This window comes from Macaca nemestrina, chromosome 13 (assembly GCF_043159975.1).
Source record: "Macaca nemestrina isolate mMacNem1 chromosome 13, mMacNem.hap1, whole genome shotgun sequence".
In the NCBI taxonomy this organism is placed as follows: Eukaryota; Metazoa; Chordata; class Mammalia; order Primates; family Cercopithecidae; genus Macaca; species Macaca nemestrina.
This window is the reverse complement of record NC_092137.1, coordinates 24,356,973-24,382,983: the sequence shown is the minus strand read 5'-3', so window position 1 is coordinate 24,382,983 and position 26,011 is coordinate 24,356,973. Positions and strand designations below refer to the sequence as shown.

Here is a 26,011-nt window from a genome sequence, read left to right as displayed (position 1 = left end):
TCTGTCCTCATGTACAGAAATTCTTTCTTAACTGTTTCCAATGTGTTCCGAAATTCATCCATTGATTTCATAGTTTAGGTTCCTCTATTTTTCACTATTAGAATTTCTATTTGGGGGCCAGGCGTGGTGGCTCACACCTGTAATCCCAGCATCTGCTCACAAGGCAGGCAGATCACTTGAGGTCAGGCGTTTGAGCCCAGCCTGACCAACATGGTGAATCTCTACTAAAAATACAAAAATCAGCCGGGTGTGATGGCTCATGCCTGTAGTCTCAGCTACTCCGGAGGCCGAGTCAGGAGAACTGCTTGAACCCAGGAGGTGGAGGTTTCAGTTAGCCGAGATTAGCCTACTGCTCTCCAGGCTAAGTGACAGGGCAACACTGTCTCAAAAAATGAACAAAAAAACTGAATTTCTATTTATTTTAAATACTTTACAGTTCTCTGCTAAGATAGACAAGCTTCATTTTGGTCTACTTAAACTTGATAAGCACAGCTGCTTCACAACCTGTATCTGATATCCGTGAGGGTCTGTTTCTGTAGTCTCTTGTATTTTCTTGTTCTTGTTTATGGTGTTTTATCATTTTGTATGCTTCCTTATTTTTTCCTGTGTCCTGACTATAATATTTTTAATTATTTATAAAAATAATTTCAGGCTGGGTGCGGTGGCTCACACCTGTAATCCTAGCACTTTGGGAGGCCGAGGCAGGTGGATCATTTGAGGTCAGGAGTTTGAGACCAGCCTGGCCAACATGGTGAAATTTCGACTCTACCAAAAATACAAAAATTAGCCGGGCGTGTTGGCAGGTACCTGTAATCCCAGCTTCTTGGGAGGCTGAGGCATGAGAATCGCTTGAACCCGGGAGGCAGAGGTTGCAGTGAGCTGAGATCACGCCATTATGCTCCAGCTTGGGTGACAGAGCGAGACTCCTTCTCGAAAAATAATAACAACAACAATAATAATTATTTCAGGCCTACTATGATATTCTCTTTCTACAAAAAGAATTCATATTGCTTCTACCAGGCATTCAAGGGAAACTAATCATCCAAGATTACCCTAATTCAGTTTCTAAGCTTGAAATTTTCTGAGCTACCCAGATGATTCAAAGACAGACTGCGCTACATGGAACAGTTAGTTTATTTTCAAATTCATTCTGATTTCCAGTGTCTGTCTTTTTAGTGCCAACTGAAGGTGCAGATTACCCTTCCTGGATGGGCCCCAGACTCCAGCTTTTGCTCTCCTAACTGCAAAGGCACTGTTAAGTCTCTCAGCCGCCTGACCTGGGTCACTGAATATCCTCAGGACAAAGGTGGCACTCGTACCCCTGCTCATCTATGGATTTCTTTCTTCTCCAGATCTTAACCTAGGAAATCCTTACTATTGTGTATGTTGTTTTTAGGAAGATGGTTTTAGATTTTATCCAGCCTTATAGTTGTCTTCAATGGAGCATTTCTCTAAATAGCTGACCACATTCCTAGAAATGGAAGTCTGACCTCAATTTTTTCTTCTCCTCCTCCTTACCATTCTGTAACTTTTTTTTTTTTTTTTGAGACAGGGTCTTGCTCTGTTGCCCAGGCTGGAGTGCAGGGCCACAATCTCTGCTCACTGCAACCTCCGCCTCCCAGGCTCAAGTGATCCTCCCATCTCAGCCTCCTGAGTGGCTGAGAGCACAGGTGCACACCACCATGCTTGGCTAATTTTTGTATCTTTTTGTAGAGACAGGGTTTCATCATGTTGCCTAGGCTGGTCTCCAACTCCTGGGCCCAAGTGTTCTGCCCTCCTCGACCTCCCAAAATGTTGGATGACAGGCGTGAGCCACCATATCTGGCCTATTCTGTGACTTTTAGAGGAAGCATAGACACAACGGAAACAATGAGAGCTGAGTTTCAGTGTTGCCTTCTTCGTTAATTTGTTACATGGTTTAGGGCTAACTCCCTACATTTTGACTCTCAATTTTGTTAAAACAAATTACAATTAACCGCCTACCCACCCCAATTCTCTCTCTCTTTTTTTCTTTTCCAAGGCAGGGTGTTGCTTCCTCACCCAGGCAGGAATGCAGTGGCACAATCACTGGTCATTGCAGCCTCAATCTCTGGGACTCCGGCCATCCTCTTGCCTCATTTTAAAATTTTCTGTAGAGATGGGGTCTCACTATGTTGCCCAAGCTGGTCTCGAACTCCTGGGCTCAAGTGATCGTCCTGTCTCGCCCTCCCAGAATGCTGCAATTACAGCTGTGAGTCACCGCACCAGGATCCCCCTTCTCTTTAAGGAAATTTAAGGAAATTAATTGATTAAAGGAAAATATTAAAGGGAAAAAATATAAAATAAATCACTTAATCCTGAAAGAACTGTGCTATCCTCCAAAATGTCTTAGTCTGTGCTGATAAAGATAATAAAAGTGTAAGTATAAGGTTGGGTGTGGTGGCTCACGCCTGTAATCCAGCATTTTGGGAGGCCAAGGTGGGTGGATCACCTGGGGTCGGGAGTTCAAGACCAGCCTGATCAACATGGAGAAACCTTGTCTCTACTAAAAATACAAAATTAACCAGGCATGGTGGCGCATGCCTATAATCCCAGCTACTCAGGAGGCTGAGGCAAGAGAATCACTTGAACTTAGGAGGCAGAGGTTACGGTGAGCTGAGATTGCGCCATTGCACTCCAGCCTTGGCAACAAGAGCGAAACCCTGTCTCAAAAAAAAAAAAAAAAAAAAAAAAGTATAACCTAATAAATTAAACAAAAATAATTTTGGTCAGATGGAGTCAGAATCTTAAGAATAAGTTTGACTATGTCTTGTATCAATCATAGGTGACACATTTTTCTTTGAGCTCTCTTCTTACTCAAGATGAAAAAATTGGCTGGGCATGGCAGCTCACGCCTGTAATCCCAGCACTTGTGGAGGCTGAGGCAAGCAGATCACTTGAAGCCAGGAGTTCGAGACCAGCCTGGCCAACATGGTGAAACCCCATCTCTGCTAAAAATACAAAAATTAGGCCCGGCGCGGTGGCTCACGTCTGTTATCCCAGCACTTTGGGAGGCCGAGGTGGGTGGATCACAAGGTCAGTTCAAGACCAGCCTAGCCAAGAAGGTGAAACCCTGTCTCTAGTAAAAATACAAAAAATTAGCTGGGCGTGGTGGCGGGTGCCTGTTGTCCCAGCTACTTAGGAGGCTGAGGCAGAGAATTGCTTGAACCCAGGAGGCGGAGGTTGCAGTGAGCCGAGACTGCACTATTACACTCCAGCCTGGGCGACAGAGTGAGACTCTACCTCAAAACAAACAAACAAACAAACAAAAATTAGCCAGGTGTAGTGTCATGCACCTGTAGTCCCAGTTACTCGGGAAGCTGAGGCAGGAGAATCGCTTGAACCCGGGAGGTGGAGATTGCAGTGAACTGAGATGGTGCCACTGCACTCCAGCCTGGGCGACAGAGCAAGACTGTCTCAAAAAAAGAAAAGAAAAAATAATGATTCTGCTGGGCATGGTGGCATGCACCTATAATACCAGCTATTCAGGAGGCTGAGGCAGGAGAATCACTTGAACCCAGGAGTTTGAGTCCAGCCTGGGCAACATAGTGAGACCCTGTCTCTAAATAAATAAATAAATAATTCCCTTGTCATCAAAATTTTTAGACAAGAGATGTCTTCCCTGTGTGAATATTAAACTTTTAAATTAGTATGAATGTCAGAGATTATATACTATGGTTTAGATAAGTGTGGGAAGTTTAAAACGCGGCTACTGTAAGAGAGGGCATTGTTAATTCATTAACCAGGAATAGACTATGTTACGTTGCAATAACAATTCCCCAATTGTATTGGTTTAACCTATTTAAGTTTATTTTTCACTCACACAAAGTTGGCTGCAGGTACTGTGGCCTTTCCAGACAGCTCCCTTCCAAGTATGAGTCACATCCAGGCCAGTTCGTTCCCTCTTCTGGTTATGCCATCTCCACATTTGGCCTCGGCTGTCACTGCGGCAGGAAAAGAGAGAGACATCAAGAAGGAAAAAGTGCTCTTCTCTTTGTGCTTTGTCCCAGAAGTGACACATGTCATCTCCACTCACGGTTCATTTGTCAAAACCAGTCGCAGAGGCCCTCCTAACTGCAAGGGAGCTGGGGAGTGTGGGGAGCACATGGATATTCAACGACTAATAAATTACAATAAATTATATCCCCCCAGCTGTAACTGAACTTAAAATGAACTCCTCGAAGTTTTTCAACTAAAAGTTATTTCCAAAACAATATAAAACCATGGCGTGATCGCCAATATTTGAAGAAGCAGACCCTCTGCTCTCTGCCTGCTACAGTGGTTAATTTTTTAAGAGATTCTGATAGCTTCAAAACATAAAATCACAGCATAGGACTTCTCTTCTTCTTTGACAGCTTCCTTACATTTAAAAGGAAGGAATTGGATTGAATGATTTCTAATGTCACGGAAGAGCCCTTGAAATTACTGTTTAACTACCAAAACCAGTCATTTTTTAAGTAGAGCCATTTTTTCCAGATTCTGGATTTTTAAACCAAAACTGTATTTTTGCACTAGAAGTTCCAGTCTCTTGAAAAAAACATTTGATAAGTGAGTTGGAGATGTGGGCAAATTTTATGCACCTGCTTTATATCACATAGACTTTCTCAAACTCTTGGCCTCAAATGATCCTCCTGCTTCAGCCTTCCAAAGAATTCCAGGCATGGGCCACCATACCCAGCCCCATCACACAAGATTTCTATCCAAGGATCTTTATTTTGCAGGCAACATAAGTTAAAGAATAGAAGCACTGTTCCTTGGGTACAATGGCAGGGTGTGAGCTCAGTTTACTTACAAATTAACATGTGCTTACATCATTAAAACTTTGTTCTAAACCTATAACTTAGTGTGTGTGTTTTAGTAAGAGAGAATTTTGGTAAATTTATTAGTAATGCTTCCTGTGTTCTGTTTATTGGTAAGAGATTGAGGGACAAATGGTAATAATCTCTAACCTTGTGGTTGCAAAATTATATCCTACATGTTCTAACTGGGTAACATAAATGATGTGGGAGTTGTGGAGATCAAGAATAGGAACAGCTGGCCAGGCTCGGTGGCTCCCACTTGTAATCTCAGCACTTTAAGAGGCCGAGGCAGGAGGACCACTTGAGGTCAGGAGTTTGAGACCACCCTGGACAACATGACAAAACCCCATCTCTACTAAAAATACAAAAATTAGCCGGGCGTGGTAGTGCCTACAGTCCCAGCTACTCAGGAGGCTGAGGCGGGAGAGTTTCTTGAACCCAGGAGGCAGAGATTGTAGTGAGCCGAGATTGTGCCACTACACTCCAGCCTGGGCAAAAGAGCGAGACTCCATCTCAAAACAAACCAAAAAATCAGATCATGTCCTTTGCAGCAACATGGATGAAGCTGCAGTGGAAGCCATAAGAAAACTAATGCAAGAACAGAAAACCAAACACCACATGTTGTCACTCAGAAATGGGAGCAAAACATTGAGTACACATGAACACAGAGAGGGGAACAACAGACACTGGAGCCTACTAGAGGGTGGCGGGTGGCAGGAGGATGAGGACTGAAAAACTGCCTATCAGTTGTATGGTTATTACCCGGGTGACAAAGTCTGTACACCAACTTACCCATATAACAAACCTGCACGTGGACGCTTGAACCTAAAAGTTTTTTTTTTTAATTAAAAAAAAAAAGAAAAGGAAAGGTAGGAGAGAGGGGAGGGGTGGTTAAGAATGAAGTGAGAGAAGTGAAGAAGGGAAAGGGGATAACAGCTGAGAATGGAAGCGACAAGGGTGTGTTGGGGGAGGTTAAAAAGCCTCTAGCTTTCCTCCTACCCTTTCCTTCCCACTTTCAGCCAAGTAATTTCTCCCTTATGCTCAATGAGAGAGAGAAACTAGGAAAGCGAAGGCTGTTGGCTAGATTAAAGTGAAAATTAAAACAGCAACAAGGCTCTCTGAGAAGTCAAGGACTGAAAATAAAAGGGGCAAAGATTAAGAACAATAGTAACAGTATCTAGGAGCACTTACCACATAGCAGGCAATGTTCTAAGAGTTTCCCACATACGTATACTCGTTTAATCCTCACGACCAGTGTTTAGTAAGGAATTTGACCTCCAAAGTGAGGTCTGGCTTTTGTCCTCGTTCAGGGGGGTCATTTCTAGACCCTTGAGATTTGCTTTTGGTTTTGTTTTGTTTTTTGTTTTTGAGACAGGGTCTCACTCTGTTGCCCAGGTTGGAATGCAGTGGTGTGATCTCAGCTCACTGCAACCTCCACTTGCCAGGTTCAAACGATCCTCACACCTCACCCTCCCGAGTAGCTGGGACTACATGTCATGCCACCATGCTCAGCTAATGTTGGTACTTTTTGTACAGACGGGGTTTTGCTGTGTCACCCGGGCTAGTCTCAAACTCCTGGACTCAAGCGATCTGCCCGCCTCGGCCTCCCAAAGTGCTGGGATTACAGGCATGAGCCACTGCACCTGGCGAACTCTTGAGATTTTTTTTTTTTTTTTTTTCCAGGTGTGGGAATGTTTTTGTTATTCATGATGAGCACCTTGGACCACACCTGATAGTTATCAGTAACAAGGCCATTCGTGGTGAGGTTACAAGATAGTTTATGTTAACAAGATGATTCAAGGTGGGACTGGCCATGACAGAAGACCAAGTGATTAGAAGACTGGGGCTTCGGGCCGCGTCACTTCAGCCTGAATTCCAGGGAGGGGAGGGAGACTGGGAGTTGGGTTCAACCAAGTGGACAATAATTCAATCAATTGTGCCTATGCTATGAAGCCCTAATAAAAATTCTGGACATAAGAGCTGGGTGAGTTTCCTTCTCAGTATTGTCCCCTTTGTTGATGGGAGGGGAACACAGCCTGAGGATGACAGCGGTTCTGCATTTGGAGCCCTGCCAGACTTCGACATACGCATTCTCTTCCTCTGGCTAGTTCTAATTTGTATCCTGATGGTGGTCATGGGCACCTCTGAATTAGTAGCCTGTTGGTCTGTACTGAGGGTGGCCTTGGGGCCCTTCAAACTTGCAGCTGGTGTTTGAAGAGCAGTCTTTGAAGGACTGTGCCCTCTGACTGTGCAGTTTGCTCAACTCCTCTGCAAGCACTATAAGAGATTTTTATGATGAGGGAATAGACACAAAGAGGTTAGGTAATTTGCCTGAAGTCGTACAGCTGGTGAGTGGAAAAGCCAGGATTCAGACACAGGCATTGCAACCATCGTATGATATTGAAGCGGCTACAGTGTCTGGGATAAATACCCAGGGTTCATCATCTCACGCCAAGAAAAGTTAGGACACAAATGCACATGAGGAATTTAGGAGTGGAGGTTTAAAAGGCAAAAGAAAGAAAGAGAAAGGAAAACAGCTCTCTCTTTAGTGAGAGAGAGGGGACTTTGGAGAGGAAAAGGCTGGCAGTGGATGTGCCAGATTTTATAGTCAGGCTTGAGGAGGCAGTGTCTGATTTACACAGGGCTCACAGATTGGTTTGATCAGGTATGATGTTTACATAGCACACGGAGAAGGCTGGCAGACCCACCCTAATCATACTATGCAAATGAACGTTCCCCCTGGCCAGCACCACCTTGTCTGCTTCTTCCTGTGCACGTGGCTGTCAGAGACGGGAAGATGGAGCCGCCATTTTGAACATGCTTGGCATAACTGTGGCATCTATGTGTGTAGCTCAATTTCATTTTACAGGCTGCTGTTTGAATTAGAAAATTATTTGGGGCTACTTTTCATTAAAAGGAAAACCTTACTGAGGAGTTCTGTGCCCTCACTATCTGCCTAAGTAATTTCTTCTTAACTCCTGTATCAATATTACTGCTTGATCAACTTTGCAGTAGGGAAAAATACCTAACTTGACTTAGCTATTCCACAATGTGTACATATATCAAAACATCATGGTGTACATTTTATATATATATATACAATTTTTACTTGTCAGTTAAAAATGTTTTAAAAGAATACCTAATAGCACCTTAGGTTTGTTTAGAACTGTTTTTCAAACAGATTGTGGCTCACGGTATGAAATCCTGTATTTTACATGACCACTCATTAAACACAACCCCTCCCAAACACACATCCCAGAAATAAAAATATGAATACACTCTAATATTTTCTTTTCTTTTCTTTTTTTTAAGATAGAGTCTCACTCTGTCGCTAGGCTGGAGTGCAGTGACACAATCTTGGCTCACTGCAACCTCCATCTCCTCGGTTCAAGCAATTTTCCTGCCTCAGCCTCCTGAGTAGCTGGAACTACAGGCATGTGCCACCATGCCCAGCTAATTTTTGTATTTTTAGTAGAGACAGGGTTTCACCATGTTGGCCAGGATGGTCTCAATCTCTTGACCTCATGATCCTCCCGCTTCGGCCTCACAAAGTGCTGGGATTACAGGCGTGAGCCACCGCGCCGGGTCCACTCTGATATTTTTCTATCCTAATTACTTGTATTTTCAAAATGCTAGAAACCTACCAAATTTATTTCCTATCCACGTAAGAATTTTGCACCAACAATGTGGTGTAGACAGTAAACCACATTTAGAAATGCTGGCTTAGAAAGTTGCTTTAAAATGGTACTTTCCAATTATGCCTTTAAGTAAGAGTAATCTTGGGAATTTTTCAAGAATAATCCAAAGCCCAGGTCCCACCAACAGAGATTTTGACTCATTTAATCTGGGATGGGGGTTGGGCATCAACATTTTATGTTATTTAAGTCTCTGAGCGATTCTAATGTACAGCCAGGAGCTAAGACCCACTATTTAAAAATATTACCTGCTTTGATATCTTAAGCAAACGTTTTAAAGAATAAAGACATTCTTTTATTTAAAAGTGAAAGCACATGATGAAAATACGTGGCTAAAACTAGTGACCTAAATCCCTTGCAGCTCACTTCATTGGCTGTGGTATCTGGGGTAGCATTTTGCCTAAACTGCAAGAGCAATTTTTTGAGTAGTCAAAAATAAACGTGAGAACCCACTTTGTAACTTTAAAGACATGTAGTAACATTTCAGTGACCTTCCTTTTCACTTAAAAGTAATTTTATTATTAAGAAGATAAACATTATATATAAAATATATATTCCAGAGAATGAGATTAAAAAGCATAGATACCTGTGTGTCTATCACTCAGTTAAGAAAATAAGGTTATGATCTGACATTCATATGACTTTTAAAAAAAAAAAGGAAAATAAGGAATATTATCATCATCTGTGTGGCCTTCGCTGTTCCCATTTCCTTTGTTTATTAGAAATAAACCCAAGGCCTGGTGCGATGGCTCGCGCCTGTAATCCCAACACTTTGGGAGGCCAAGGCATGCGTATTGTCTGAGCTCAGGAATTCAAGACCAGCCTGGACAACATGATGAAAACCTATCTCTACAAAAAATACAAAAATTAGCTAGGTGTGGTGGCGCACACCTGTAGTCCCAGCTTCTCAGGAAGCTGAGAGCGGGGAGGATCACTTGAGCCTGGGAGGTGGAGGTTGTAGTGAGCTGAGATCCTGCCACTGCACTCCAGCCCAGGTGACAGAACCAGACCCTGTCTCAGGAAAAAAAAAAGAAAAAGAAATAAATGCTATCCTAAATATTGTGTTATCTTGCAATTCTTAGAGGTTTACCAGGTTTATATACTTACATCGTTTAGATGCATGATTTTAGGTTTTAATTTAATGGAATCATATTCCATGCATTGTGTGACTTGCATTTTTTTCATTCAAAAAATTCGAAATTATCTTCCTGAGATTCACCCATGTTGTTGTAATTGCTTTATTTTTACTGTTGTATAGTATTCCATTCTACAGATATGCTATAATCTATCCATTCCATTGCTGATGGGCATTTGTGCTGCTTCTAATGTGATGCTATCATAAATAGTACAGCTTTGATCAGACTGGTCCATGTCCCCTGATGCACATGTTTGAGGGTTTCTTTAGGACTCATACCTGGAAGTAGGATCCGGTTATATGACACACACCTCTTCAACTTTACTAGCCAATGCCAAATTGTTTTTCAAAGTTATTGTGTTACCCATCAGCAGGGAATTACAATTTGCATTGTTCCACATTGTCAACACTCAATATTATCAGATTTTATTTTTGCCAGCCTGGTGAGTGTAAAATTGTATCTCGATGTATCATTTCCTTGAGGTTAATGAGGCTGAGTATTTTTCCCTGTATCTATTGTCTCATTGGGTTTTCTCTTCTGTAAAGTCCCTGTTCTAGTCTTTGCCCTTTTATCTGCTGGGTTTTCATTTTCGTGACTACTTATATATCAACCTATCACCTTCTCTTAAAGCAAAATATGCCACAGTGAGATGATCTTCAAATATAAGTCCACCCCCCTCCAAAAGTAATTTGTATGGAATTCCCTAAAGTTTTTAGGTCATCATTTCTAAATACACAGAATAGGTAAGTTTAAAACAGGATATTAAAAACTACCCAAACAACCCGTAGATAGCCAGAGCTTCCTGCTTTTTTCCATTTCAAATCTCCCTTGATACTGAGCTACGTTACTCGAGGGAGCAACGTGGAATAACATGCAAGGCTCTGTGTTCACAGTGGGACAGAAACAAGGCTAGAGAAGAAAAGCTTCTGATAAAGCCAAATATTGTGGATGAAAACAGAGGAATATGATCAGAAAGCAATTTGTCAAGTGGAGTATTCTCCATGCACCTGCTTTCCTGCCAGACAGGAGAAAGATTGTTACTAAAGCTAGACAAATGAGTAACACAAATAAAAAAATAGAATTATCACAATGCAGATAACTATGACTTCAGTTATATAGTTTAATAAAAGTGTTATTAAAAATCCTTGCAGTGATTTTGTGAATATAGACAAGCTGATTCTAAAATTTATAGAAAAGGCAAAGCAACAAAATAGCTAAAATATATATATATATATATATATTTTTTGAGATGGAGTTTCACTCTTGTTGCCCAGGCTGGAGTGCAATAGCGCAATCTCTGCTTACTGCAACCTCTGTCTTCTGGGTTCAAGTGATTCTCCTGCCTCAGCCTCCCGAGTACCTGGGATTACAACCACCCACCACCATGCCCTACTAAGTTTTGTATTTTTAGTAGAGATGGGGTTTCACCATGTTGGCCAGGTTGGTGTTGAACTCTTGACCTCAAGTGATCCGCCTGCCTTGGCCTCCCAAAGTGCTGGGATTACAGGCGTGAGCCACTGTGCCAGGTCAACAATTTTAAAACAGAAGAATAAAGTTGAAGCAATCATATTATCCATGTTTAAGACTCAGTATAAAGTTATAGTAATCAGTCCGGGTGTGGTGGCTCACGCCTGCAATCCCAGTGCTTTGGGAGGCTGAGGCAGGCGGATCACGAGGTCAGGAGATCGAGACCATCCTGGCTAACATGGTGAAACCCCGTCTCTACTAAAAATACAAAAAATTAGCCGAGCATGGTGGCAGGCACCTGTAGTCCCAGCTACTCGGGAGGCTGAGGCAGGAGAATCGCATGAACCTGGGAGGCAGAACTTGCAGTGAGCCGAGATCACACCACTGCACTCCAGCCTGGGCAACAGAGCGAGACTCCGTCTCAAAAAAAAAAAAAAAACAACAACACACACACACACACATGCCCACTATCCAAACATACATACAAACTGTAAGACCCTCTCTACCCTCTGGAAATACAATGCAAATTTAGCTAAGAGCTTTCCAGCAGCCAGCTCAAAGAAAGAAGCAAAGTTGGTTGCATGTCCACAGTATTCATAAAAAAGCAGAAGCGTGGGAGAAGATGTAATTTTCTGATCCTCTGAATTGAGAAAAATTTCTTCCAGTGTAGAAAAACACACCCGTGTGGGTGCAGTAAGGGTGTGAAATGTCAACAGCATTGGAGCCAGCAGCTTCAGCAGTGACAAGAAATAGCATCCATCTGGCAGGGCGCAGTGGCTCACACCTGTAATCCCAGCACTTTGGGAGGTCAAGGCAGGAATATTCCTTGGGAACAGGCGTTCAAGACCAGCCTGGCCAACCTGACAAAATCCCGTCTCTACTAAAAATACAAAAAAAAATTAGCCAGGCGTGGTGATGCACTTCTATAGTCTCAGCTACTTAAGAGGCTGAGGCAGGAGAATTGCTTGAACCTGGGAGGTGGAGGTCGCAGTGAGCCGAGATGTTGCCACTGCATTCCAGTCTGGGCAACAGAGGGAGACTCTGTCTCCAAAAAAATTAAAAAAGAAAGAAAAGAAAAAAGAAGTAGCATTGCTAGCACAAACATCAACAATTTGACCCCAAGTACCCACAGCCTTTAGACAAATCAGTGAGAGCCAACAGCAGACAGGGGTGTGGCCTTCAACTGGCCTCTGTAGAAAGAAGAGCAAGGGAGGCCGAGGCGGGCGGATCACAAGGTCAGGAGATCGAGACCACGGTGAAACCCCGTCTCTACTAAAAATACAAAAAATTAGCCGGGCGCCGTTGTGGGCGCCTGTAGTCCCAGCTACTCGGGAGGCTGAGGCAGGAGAATGGCGTGAACCCGGGAGGCGGAGCTTGCAGTGAGCCAAGACCGCGCCACTGCACTCCAGCCTGGGCGACAGAGCGAGACTCCGTCTCAAAAAAAAAAAAAAAAAAAAAGAAAGAAGAGCAAGATCCGAAACTTCAAGGCAACTGAAAGCAGAAAGTCACAGAACATTGGTGAGATACTGCTTATGTTGCCGAAACGCCGGGGGGGCGGTCTAGGTCCTGCTGCTCGTGGCACAGAAAGCCAATCGCTGAGATGCCGAGGACTGCCAAGGAATAAGGCTTTAACCTGGTGCTGCAGCTGAGGAGACGGCAGCTCAATCTCAAATCCATCTCCCTGACCGACTAAAACTAGGGATTTATATAGGAGGGAGGAAATGTAACAATATGCAAGAAAACCTGAGTTAGGGAGGTACACGGAAGCAATTATGATGAATGAGGGGTCCAGTATGTCATTGTCAGGATGTGGTGATCTGGTGAGTTTTAGTTCTTTGATACTTTTTTTGAGAGTCCTGAAGGTTCTTTCCTGAGGAAGGAACTCAGATAAAACACGCCTGTAATTCCAGTACTTTGGGAGGCCAAGCCAAGCAGATTGCCTGAGCTCAGGAGTTCAAGAGCAGCCTGGGCAACAATGGTGAAAACCTGTCTCCACCAAAAAAAAAAAAAAAAAAAGTATAAAAATTAGCCAGGAGTGGTGGCATGTGCCTATAGTCCCTCCCAGCTACTTGGAAGACTGAAGCAGGATGATGGCTTGAGCCCAGGAGGCATAGTGAGCTGAGACTGTGACAGTGCTGGGATTACAGGTGTGAGCCACTGCGCCCTGCCGGATGGATGCTATTTCTTGTCACTGCTGAAGCTGCTGGCTCCAATGCTGTTGACATTTCACACCCTCACTGCACCCACACGGGTGTGTTTTTCTACACTGGAAGAAATTTTTCTCAATTCACAGGATCAAAAAATTACATCTTCTCCCACGCTTCTGCTTTTTTATGAATACTGTGGACATGCAACCAACTTTGCTTCTTTCTTTGAGCTGGCTGCTAGAAAGCTCTGAGCACAGAACCAGATTCTGTCTCAAAAAAATAAAAGAAAGAAAGAAAAAGAAAGTAGAGTCAAATACTTATGCATAGGGATAGTGGAGAAAAGGATATTCAATAATTAAACGTGTCAGATTGAGCATATGACACTTATTTCTGTTGCCTCCAGAAAGTCTGCTAAAATGAGAATAAAATTTTTGAAATGAATAAACATAGTAAAGGGGGAACGTGAACAGCAACATAGCAGTTAGAGTTCTGGCAGGAAACAGATTGGCACGCTCAAAGGAGAAATGAAGAAAATTTAATGAGGAAACTATTTACAGAGGTGTGGGCAGGATTAAGAGAACCAAAAAGAGATGCTAAAGTACCCAGGCACTAGCAACGCTGGAAAGCTGTCACCATCCCTAGGCCTCAAGGAGTAGGTGGAAAGAATAATTACTGGAACCTGGTAAAAACTCTAGGCATAGGAGAAAGTCACCCTAGGGAAGCCATGGGGTTAGGTAGAAGTTTTCTGCCACTACCAGCACTGCGACCTCCAGGGAAGAAGCACATAGAGAGGGGGCACAGCAATGGGATTAAATGCACTTACATCTATTATTCTGTCCCCTCCCACTCTGCAGTTTTCTTCCAGTCACTCCAGTTAGTTGAATTGAACTGGATGCCAAAAATCAAGGGAGTCCAAGTCCACAGGTGTTATCTTCTTAGGATACGGAGCGGGGCAGAAAAATATGGAGAATGGATATGGAAGGACAAAACACAGAACGAACACAGGCGCAGACAAGCGATGTCAGCAGATTTCTGGAAGATAGAAATTACTAGTGTTACTTGAATTATGAAAGCTTAAAACCAAAAGAGTATGCTAATGAGAAGAAAGCTGATATCGCCGGAGAATCTTGGAAATGCTCAGAATTAGGAGGCACAAGGTATCTCTAAAGGCAGAAATTCGTGTTACAGATGAAAAGAGAAGGATTCATTGAAAAACTTTACATGGCTCACTCAGACCCCTAGAACTCAATTTTTCTTTTCTTTTCTTTTTTCTTTTTCTTTCTTTCTTTTTTCTTTCTTTTTTTTTTTTTTTTTGAGACAGAGTCTTACTCTGTTGCCCAGGCTAGAATACAGTGGCATGATCTCGGCTCACTGCAACCTCTGCCTCCCAGGTTCAAGCGATTCTCCTGCCTCAGCCTCCCGTGTAGCTGGGACTACAGGTGCGCACCACAACACCTGGCTAACTGTTTATATTTTTGGTAGGGACAGGGTTTCGCCATGTTGGCCAGGCTGGTCTCAAACTCCTGACCTCAAGTGATCCGCATGCTGCGGCCTCCCAAAGTTCTGGGATTACAGGCATGAACCGCTGGGCCCGGCCAGAACTCCTTTTTCAAAGACAGATGGACCTTCTTTCCCACTCCAGCAGAAGACTGACTGTGTGTTAAGAAACTTACAGCATCTAAACAGAGGGATACCAGGCACAGCTGAAGGCAATAGGAATTATCAGTATTCAGAGGGGTATCACCATTAGATTGCTAAGTTTAAGGTTGAACTGGCAATTATTACACAGAAAACTGCTAAAACAACCCACAGGGCAATTATTAATTCTAATATGAATAAAAATTTATCTTATCAGTATTTTACTACTTGACTTAACATTGAGCAAGTGTTATATAATGAGATAATATAAACAGTATAAATATTGATATAAACAAAAATGTACTACAAATATATTGGGAGTATGAAGAGAGGGAAGGAGGTTTTAAGTGTGCTAAATTTTGTGACTCCATACTAGAATGTCAATAGATAACATAAAAATAAAAATATAAGAGGTCAAGCATGATGGTTCATGCCTGTAATCCCAACACTTTGGAAGGCCAAGGCGGGAGGATCACCCGAGCCCAGGAGTTAGAAACCAGCCTGTTTAACATAGTGAGACCCTGTCTTTACAAAAGAAGAATTAAAAATCAGCCAGGCATAGTAGTGCACAACTGCAGTCCCAGCTACTCAGGAGGTTGAGGTAGGAAGATCACTTGAACCCAGGAGTTCAAGGCTGCAGTGAACTATGATCATGCCACTGCCCTCCAGCCTGTGTGACAGAGAGCGAGCCTGTCTCAAAAAATAAGTGTGTGTGTGTATATATGAATATACATATATAAGTATATGTACATGTACATATGAAAATTATGTGTGTATATCTATATATATATGAATATTTTTAGAAATGTTTTTAGAAATGTAGATGTAAACAAAAGAAACAGCTGAAAGAATTAAAAGTTTTTCTTCCTGTGGGGCAGGTTTCAGGGTGGAAATGGTGATATAGTGTTCTACTATTGTCATTACAAGTCTTGTCATTGTGTTAGACTTTTAAAAATTATGTATATATCTCGCTTTGACAAAAATTACTATTATTATTATTATTTTTTTTTAGAGACAGGGTCTCTCCCAGGCTGGAGGGCAATGGCATGATCATGACTCACTGCAGCTTTGATCTCCTAGGCTCAAGGGGTCCTCCTCCCTCAGCCTCCCAAGTAGCTGGGATCACAGGTACATGCCACCATATCCAGCTAATTTCTTATTTTTTGTAGAGATGATGTCTCTCTACGTTGTTCAGGCTGGTCTCAAACTCCTGGGACCAAGTGATTTTCCTGCCTTCACCTCCCAAAGTGCTGGGATTACAGGCATGAGCCACTGCACCCAACTGGCAAAACTAAAATCGACATTTAAACAAAAGAAGAAAGGGATATATGCATTGCCTACTTAAAACAACAAACAAACAAACCCTTTTGGAGAAATATGACAGAATCCAAAACTTCTACAACATATCTTTTACAATAGCCAAGGTACAATCTGAAATTACTAGACATAAAAATGAATTGTGATCCCCATACTCAAGAGGCTGACACTGACATGCCTCAAATGTTGAATTATAACAACGACTTTAAAGCAGCTATTAAAATTGTGCCAGAGTACATATATAAAGGAAATATTTCTCATAATTAATAAAAGAAAGAAAATACAAGCAGAGAAATAAAAACTATAAAAACCAAATGTAAATTATAGAATTGAAAAGTTTAGTATCTGAAATTTAAAGATTTACTGGACAGGCTTAGAAGCAGATTGAAGACGACAGGGGAAAAAAGTCAGAAAACTTGATGAGAAATCGATAAAAATTATTCAATCTAAGTAACAGAGAGAAAATGGATGGGAGAGGGCAGGAATGAACAGACTCTCAGGAAACTGAGGGGAAGTAGCAAAAGATCTAAAATATGTGCAACTGGAGTCTCAGAAGCAAATAAGAGAATATGGGACAGAAAAATTATTTTGAGGAAAAAGAGGTTGAAATTTTTTAAAAAGCTTGAAAGATAAATTTATAGATTTAAGATGCTAAGCAACCCTCTCCCCACCAAAAAAAAAAAAACAAAAAAAAATGAAGAAAACCATACCTGCACACAGTATAGTCAAAATGCTGAGAACCAAAGATAAAAAGAAAATCTCCAAAGCCAGAGAAAACAACGCACTATATGCAGGGAATGATGATACAAATGAATGCTGTTTCTCCTTATAAATAACAGATATCAGAAGACAGTGAAACAGTATCTTCAGCTACAGGAACAAAAAACAAGTCAATCAATCCAGCAAAACATCCTTTAAGAATGAAGCAGCCGGGCGCGGTGGCTCACGCCTGTAATCCCAGCACTTTAGGAGGCCGAGGCAGGTGGATTACCTGAGGTCAAGAGTTTGAGACCAGCCTGGCCAACATGGTGAAACCCCATTTCTACTAAAAATATAAAAATTAGCTGGGTGTGGTGGTGGGCGTCTGTAATCCCAGCTACTAGGGAGGCTGAGGCAGGAGAATCACTTGAACCCAGGAGGCAGAGGTTTCAGTGAGCCAAAAGAGCACCACTGCACTCCAGCCTGAGTGACACAGCAAGACTTTGTCTCAGAAAAAAAAGAAGGCAAATGAAAAGACTCTGTCTCAAAAAAAAAAAAAAAAAAGGCAAAATGAAAAGAAAAGGTGAGTAACATCCCTAATCATTAGGGGATTGCAAATCAAAACTACAGTGAGATACCACTTCACACCATTAGGATGGCTACTCTAAACAGAACAAGAACTCCCGGATTGGACACAATCGCTCATGCCAGTAATCCTAGAACTTTGGGAGGCTGCAGCAGGCAGATCCCTTGAGCTCAGGAGTTCGAGACCAGCCTGAACAACATGGCTAAACGCCATCTCATTTTTAAAACTATATAAATAAATAAACTCCAGAAAATAGCAAGTATTGTCGAGGATGTGGAGAAACTGGAATCCTTGTGCACTGTTGGTGGGAGTGTGAAACGGTGAAGCTGCTGCAGAAAACAGTTACGGTGGTTCCTCAAAAATTAAAAATGGGGCCAGGCACGGTGGCTCACGCCTGTAATGCCAACTTTGGGAGGCCGAGGTGGGTCCATCACTTGAGGCCAGGAGTTCAAGCCCAACCTGGCCAACATGGCAAATCCCCATCTCTACCAAAAATACAAAAATTAGCTGAGCATGATGGCACATGCCTATAGTCCCAGCTACTCGAGAGGCTGAGGCACAAGAATTACTTGAACCTGGGAGGTGGAGGTTGCAGTGAGCCAAGATCATGCCACTGTACTCCAGCCTTGGTGACAGAGCAAGATTCCATCTCAAAAAAAAAATTAAAAATTAAAAATGTAATTTGCATATGATTCATCAATTTCATTTTTGGGTATATTCTCAAAAGAATTGAAAGTAGGATTTTGGCCAGGCAAGGTGGCTCACACCTGTAATCGCAGCACTTTGGGAAACCGAGGCAAGTGGATCACGAGGTCAGGTGTTTGAGGCCAGCCTGGCTAAAAGAGTGAAACCCCGTCTTTACTAAAAATACAAAAATTAGCTAGGCATGGTGGCACGTACCTGTAGTACCAGCTACTCAGGAGGCTGAGGCAGGAGAATCACTTGAACCCGGGAGGCAAAGGTTGTGGTGAGCTGAGATCACGCCATTGCACTCCAGCCTGGGCAACACAGCGAGACTCCATCTCAAAAAAAAGAAAGTAGGGTCTTGAAGAGGTATTTGTACACCCATGTTCATGCCAGCATTATTCACAATAACTCTAAGGTAGAAGTAACTCAAGTATTCAGTAACAGAAAAATGGATAAGCAAAATGTTATGTATACATAAAATGGAATATTATTCAGCCTTAAAAAAGAAGTAAGTTCTGACACATGCTACAACACAGATAAAACGTGAAGACATTATGCTAATTAAGCCAGTCACAGAAAGACAAATACTGTATGCTTCCATTTGTATGAGGTACTTAGCATAGTCACATTCTTACAAAGTAGAATCATGGTTGCCAGGAGCTGGTGGGAGGAGAAATGAGAGTTGTTGTTTAGTGGATATAGAGTTTTTGCAAGATGAAAAGAGTTCTGGTGATGGATGGTGGTGATGGTGAAACTGCCTTTGCAAAATTATGACAGTAAGATAAATCTGACATAGCTGACTGCATCTTGCGTTTAGCCTCATAGGCTGGCTGTCTTTGCTTATTCCTGAGTGTAGGCCAAGCTAAGTTTGGGAGAAATTTAGTTTATAGCTTAAATGATAGTAGCCCTTCCCCCCAAAATTAAGCCTCCCTTGTAAAACTAATGAAAAGCCACCAAGTTAGGAGGATAAGAGGGTCCTCAATTCTGCTAAGATATGTGCATAGTTAAATGATTACCAGCCACTATTCCAGAGGTCCCAAGATGTGCAACTTCCCCAATTAATCCTGTAAATATCATCACTATTGTGAACCTAAGATTGGCCTTTTGAGATATCTTTTCAGGCTTCTGCATTTCCTTTTTTTCTTTTGAGACAGAGTCTAGCTGGAGTGCAGTGGCGTGATCTTGGCTCATTGGAACCTCCACCTCCTGGGTTCAAGCAATTCTTACGCCTTACCCTCTTGAGTAGCTGGGATCACAGGCATGTACCACCATGCCCAGCTAATTTTTGTATTTTTAGTAGAGATGGGGTTTCACCATGCTGGCCAAGTTGGTCTCGAACTCCTGACCTCAAGTGATCCTCCTGCCTCAGCCTCCCAAAGTGCTGGAATTACAGGAGTGAGCCACCCTGCGTGACCAGGCTTTTGCATTTCTGACTACTGGATGGCCCTACCCAGACCAGCGACACCTCTGGTGGTCCTCCCCCAGAAGCTGACTCATCACACCAGGACTGGACTGTTTTCCGCATCCTATGATTGCATCCCCAGCCAATCGGAATGCCCTCTTCCCTAGCCCACTGCTCACCAAACTCCTTGAAAAACCCTAGCCTCTGAGACTTCTGGGAGATTGATTTGACTAATAACTCTGTCTCGCTCATGGCATAGCTAGCCTTGCATCAATTACATGCTTTCTTTACTGCAATGCCATGGTCTCAGTGGATTGATTTTGCCTGTGCAGCAGGCAGGAAGAACCCATTGGGTGATTACAATGGTTGCCCAATAATTGGAATATACTTAATACTACTAAAAATACAAAAATTAGCTGGGTGTGGTGGTGGGCACCTGTAATCCCAGCTACTCAGGAGGCTGAGACAGGAGAATCGCTTAAACCTGGGAGGGGAAGGTTGCAGTGAGCCAAGATCATGCCCCTGCACTCCAGCCTGGGCAATAGAGTGAGACACCGTCTCAAGAAAAAAAAGAAAAAAAAACCCTACTGAACTGCGCACTTTAAAACGTTTAAGATAGTAAATGTTGTGTTTGTGTAGTTTACTATAATAAAAACATTGGGAAAAAGAATGAAGGCAAATTAAGACACTTTGGTATGGACAAAAGCGAAGATAATTCATCACCAGCAGACTTACACAGGAATAGAAATAGAAATAGTAATGAACAGAGTGTAGAGGAATTTAGAGAGAAATAATAAATAGAGAGACAGAAAAAAAGAGATCAGGCCGGGTGCGGTGGCTCACTCCTGTCATTCCAGCACTTAGAGATCAGGCCTGGCGTGGTGGCTCACTCCTGTCATTCCAGCACTTTGGCAGGCACTTGAGGCCAGGAGTTCAAGGCTGTGGCCCAGGTTGCAGCCTTGACCTCCTGGGCTTAGGGGATGCTCCCGCCTCGGCCAGCCAAGTAGCTGGGACCACAGGCACATGCCACCATGCCTGGCTAATCTTTGTATTTAATTTTTGTATTTTTTATGGAGATGGAGTTTCACCATGTTGCCAGGCTGGTCTTGAATTCCTGGACTCAAGCAATCCACCCACCTCAGCTCCTCAAAGTGCTGGGGTTTCAGGTGTGAGCCACTCCGTTTGACCCTATGACACATTCTAATGCACAGTTTGGGCTGATCCGAAAAGAGCAGCAAATGTCTTCCATGAACAACAGTGTTAAATAAAACTTATAGCCAGGTACAGTGAGCTTAAGAACCGTTGGGCCTTAATAGCCCGGCAGTACTCTCCATGGGCCTGTGGTAGTAGTGGCCACTGGGTGAGGCTCCTCTGCCTCTGGAAAGGGGAGGAAAGAGTTGGAAAGACAGCATCTCATGGTTTGAGAGCCAGCTCAGCTGCAGTACAATAGAACATCAGGTAGGCTTCTAAGGATTTTTATTTCAGGTCCTGGCTCTTGGATGACACCTCTGGACCTGTCCAGGGCCTGGGTGAACTTGCCGTCCTGAAGGGAAGGACACAGGCCTGGCTGGACTTGCCAACTGCTGATTGTAGAACTCAAGGGCCTTGAGTGAACATAGGCGGTAGCCAAGTCGTAGTTACAGTGGGTCTTAGAACTGAGACCCGGTTCTGTGCTGGCTTCAGGTCCGACCCAGAATAGTTCCAGTGGTGGCAGCCACAGGGGTGTTTCTGTCACCCCATCCTTAGCTCCAGGTGGCTCAGAACAGAGAGAGAGAGAGAGAGAGAGAGAGAGAGAGAGAGAGAGAGAGACTCTGTCTCTTTGGGAGAAGGTAAGGGAAGAGAAGTACCTGTGCTGGTAATCCAGAGAATTCTGCCAGATCTTATCCAAGAATATCAAGGTGGTACCTCTACGAATCTGCAAGAACTACAGCATTACTGGGTTTGGGGAGTCCCCTAAGGCAGCTTAGATTACAACACCCAAGTCCTTCCAAGTACCTAGAAAGCCTTTCCAAGAAGGACAGGTACAAACAAGCCCAGACTGTGAAAACTGCAATAAATACCTAACTCTTTGATGCCCAGATGCAAATGAACACCCATAAACATCAAGACCATCCAGGAAAATGTGATTTCCCCAAATGAACTAAATAAGGCATCAGGGACCAATTGTGGGACCTAAAAATCAACACAATTGAACTTATGGACATAGAGAGTAGAAGGATGGTTACCAGAGGCTGGGGAGTTGGGGGGCAGAGGGAAAGTGAGGATGGTTAAGGGGTACAAAAATGTTTAGAAAGGGTAGGGCGCGGTGGTTCATGCCTGTAATCCCAGCCCTGGAAGGCTGAGGCAGGTGGATCACCTGAGGTCAGGAGTTCAAGACCAGCCTGGCCAACATGGTGAAACCCCATCTCTACTAAAAATACCAAAAAAAAAAAAAAAAAATTAGCTGGTGTGGTGGCGGGTGCCTGTAATCCCAGCTACTTGGGAGGCTGAGGCAGGAGAATCGCTCCAACCTGGTAGGTGGAGATTGCAGTGAGCCAAGATCACGCCATTTGCACTCCAGCCTGGGCAACAAGAGTGAAACTCCGTCTCAAAACAAAAAAAATGTTTAGAAAGATTAAATGAGCTAGTATTTGCTGGCACAACAGGATGGCTGTCGTTAAAAAAAAAAAAAAATTATTTCAACAGGGTCTCGCTCTGTCACCCAGGCTGGAGTGGAGTGGTGTGTGATCATAGCTCACTGCAGCCTCAACCTAGCTTCCCAAGTAGCTGGGATTGCAGGCACACACCACCACATCCAGCTAATTGTGTTTATATTTTTGTAGAGATGAGATCTCGCTACATTGCCCAGGCTGGTCTCGAGCTCCTGGGCTCAAGAGATTCTTCTGCCTTGGCCTCCCAAACTGCTAGGATTACAGGTCTGAGCCACTGCACCCAGCCCCAAAATAATTTAATTGTATATTTAAAAATAACTAAGAGAGGCTGGGCATGGTGGCTCACACCTGTAATCCCAGCACTTTGGAAGGCAGGCAGATGGCTTGCGGTCAGGAGTTTGAGACCAGCCTGGACAACGTGACGAAACCCCGTCTCTACCAAAAATAGAAAAGTTAGCCAGGTGTGGTGGAGCATGCCTGTGATCACAGCTACTTGGGAGACTGAGGCATGAGAATCACTTGAACCCAGGAGGCGGAGGTTGCAGGCAGCTGAGGAATGTGCCACTGCACTCCAACCCGGGCGACACAGTGGACCTCATCTCAAAAAATAAAATTAAATTAAAAAAAATCTAAAAAACTAAAAGAGTATAATTGGATCGTTTGTAACACAAAGCATAAAGGCTTGAGGTGATGAATACTTCATTACCCTGATGTGATTATTATGCATTGCATGCCTGTATCAAAACATCTCATGTAGGCTGGGCATGGTCATCCTTTTAAAATAATGATTTTTAGGCCTGGCGCGGTGGCTCATGCCTGTAATTCCAGCACTTTGGGAGGCCAAGGTGGGTGGATCACTTGAGGCCAGTCTGGCCAACATGGCAAAGCCCTGTCTCTCCTAAAAATGCAAAAATTAGCAGGGCATGGTGGCATTGCCTGTAGTTCCAGCTATTTGGGAGGCGGAGGTTGCAGTGAGCCAAGATCGCGCCACTGTACTCCAGCCTGAACAACAGAGTGAGGCTCTGTCTTTAAAAAAAAAAAAAAAGAATTATCATGTAACCCAATATATACCTACTAAGTACCCACAACAATTAAAACATTTTTTAAATGGGAGGAATTTTTTTAAAAAGGAAAAAGAAGAGACAAGCATTTTCTACATATTTGAGGATTTAGATTCAAAGGATTGAATTGGGAAGAGTTTTTTGTTGTTTTTGTTTTTGTTTTTGTTTTTGTTTAAGACAGAGTCTCACTTTGCCACCCAGGCTGGAATGTAGTGGTGTGATCTTGGCTCACTGCAACCTCCGCTTCCCAGGTTCGAGTGATTCTCCTGCTTTAGCCTCCCAAGTAGCTGGGATTACAGGCGCCCACCACTATGCCCAGCTAATTTTTTGTATTTTTAGTAGAGACAGGGTTTCGCAATGTTGGCCAGGCTGATCTCGAACTTGTGACCTCGTGATTCACCCGCTGAGTTCTGTTTTCAGAGAGAAAGATTAGCATGTTATGTTATCTTTCTATTGGGCTCAATAGATCTGTAACACTGTCTGATGGGTTTGATTATAGCATCCTACAGCATAATTTTAAACGAGATATAGAAGGGAGAAATTCCTTCTCAAGTAGGGTATAGCACTGGTTCTTAAACCTTAATGTGCATAAGAACTGCCTCACCTCCAGAAATGCCAATTCAGAAGTTGTGGGGTGGGGCCCAGAATTCTTCATTTTAAATAAACTCTTCAGGATATTTTAATGTAGGTGGTCCACTTGGAAAAATACTTGGATTATGCTTGATAGAACGTCCTGACCTAGTTCTCTGGCTCCCTGGGTATTACATCAAAGGAACACTTGTAAAGGGGCAGAACTACCGATTTCATGAGTCCCAGGTGGAGAACAAGCAAAGACTGAAAAATCAACTGCATGAAGGTGCGGACAAGACATTTCTGGTACTCTGCAAAGCTCCCTGGAGAGAGAACACAAAACCCTTGCTTTCCTGACTTTAATAGTAAAACAACAGCAACAACCATCGCCCCCACCCCACCCCCCCCACCCCATCCACCCCACCCCATCCACACACACTTTGCCAGGACGTGCTGGATGCACCCTCTAACCTCTAGGGGGAGCACAAGGATTTGCTCACATTAACGCCTTTGCAGTGCGGAAAAAATACACATGTCAAGGAGACTTTGGGGCTTAGTTATTGCTAAGGGTGAAGTTTAGCAAGAATGTAAGGAGCTAAGAGATTGGAAGCATTTGCTCACCCATGGAATGTCCTTTCCTGCTGGTTCCTATTTAAATCTTTGGATTTTGGCCGGACGCAGTGGCTCACGCCTGAAATGACAGCACCTTGGGAGGCCGGATCACTTGAGGTCAGGAGTTCGAGACCAGCCATGGCCAACATGGCGAAACTCTGTCTCTACTAAAAATACAACAATTAGCCAGGCACGGTGGTGGGCGCCTGTAATCCCAGCTACTCAGGAGGCTGAGGCAGGAGGATGACTTGAACCCGGAAGGTAGAGGTTGCAGTGAGCCCAGATCACACCACTGCGCTTCAGCCTGGGCGACAGAAAGAGACTCTGTCTCTAAATAAATAAATACATAAATAAGATTAAATCTTTGGATTTTAAAAAGTGGCTCTCTGGCCGGGTGTGGTGGCTCACACCTATAATCCCAGCACTTTGGGAGGCCGAGGCAGGTGGATTACCTGAGGTCGGGAGTTCAAGACCAGCCTGGCCACCATGGTGAAATCCTGTCTCTACAACAATACAAAAATTAGCTGGGTGTGGTGGTGTTCGGCTGTAATCCCAGCTACTTTAGAGGCTGAAGCAGAAGAATCACTTGAACCCAGCAGTGAGCCGAGACTGCGCCACTGCACTCCAGCCTAGGCGACAGAGGGAGACTCCATCTCAAAAAAAAAAAAAAAAAAAAAAAAAGAAAGGTGGTTGTCTGAGGTAGCCTGGGATGGATTTGTCAGGGTTGTTAAAGATAAAATTATTTAGGCCAGGTGTGGTGGCTCACGTCTGTAATCCCAACACTTTAGGTGGCTGAGGCGGGTGGATCACCTGAGGTCAGCAGTTCAAGACCAGCCTAGCCAACATGGCGAAACCCCATCTCTACTAAAAATACAAAAATTAGCCAGGCGCGGTTACATGTGCCAGTAATCCCAGCTACTCGGGAGGCTGAGGCAGGAGAATCACCTGAACCCAGGAGGTGGAGGTTGCAGTGAGCTGAGACTGCACCACTGTACTCCAGCCTGGGCAACATAGCAAGACTCTGTCTCAAAAAAAAAAAAAGAAAAAATTATTCTGACCTGTGTTAAAGAACAGTAAGACAGACTTTATTCTGGGAAACTGCTACAATGGAGTTTTGCAGTGGGGGAGAGAAGTTGGGCTCAACCCCCAATCCAACAAGGACAAGTGGGAATTTTTAGCCAAGGAGCAGAGTCAACGGACGGAAAACTACTAAGAGGAGGTAGGAGGATTCTTGCTAAACAAACTTAATAGGATTGTTGCTAAAGGCAATCCAAGGACTCAGACATTGTGGGTGGAGAATGAAGAACCCAGCTATCAAGGGTATGAGGGTCTCACTACACTGACTGGGCAGGATTCTCGCTGAAACTGGGCTATGCAGGCCCAGCAAGGACAGGGCCCAAGGCCTAGTGCAGAGGACCGTCAGAGGAGCCTGACTAAAGTTCAGCCGAGGAGAAACTCTTGGTCCAGGTTTATAGATAAAGGGCTCTTTTTCTCTTGGTTTCCCTTTCCTTTTTTTTTTTTTTTTT

At 43.5% G+C, this 26,011-nt stretch overlaps 1 protein-coding gene across 1 annotated transcript in view; it reads left to right on the top strand.

Annotated features, from left to right (window-relative positions):
• The window catches only part of LOC139357790 (WW domain-binding protein 11-like), a 94,748-nt gene extending 88,188 nt beyond the window's left edge, over positions 1–6,560 (top strand). Inside the window, exon 3 of the mRNA XM_071076297.1 lies at positions 6,501–6,560. The gene's annotated coding sequence lies outside the window, so the exon portion shown is untranslated. The remainder of the gene's footprint in view (positions 1–6,500) is intronic.
• Positions 6,561–26,011: the final 19,451 nt, after the last annotated feature.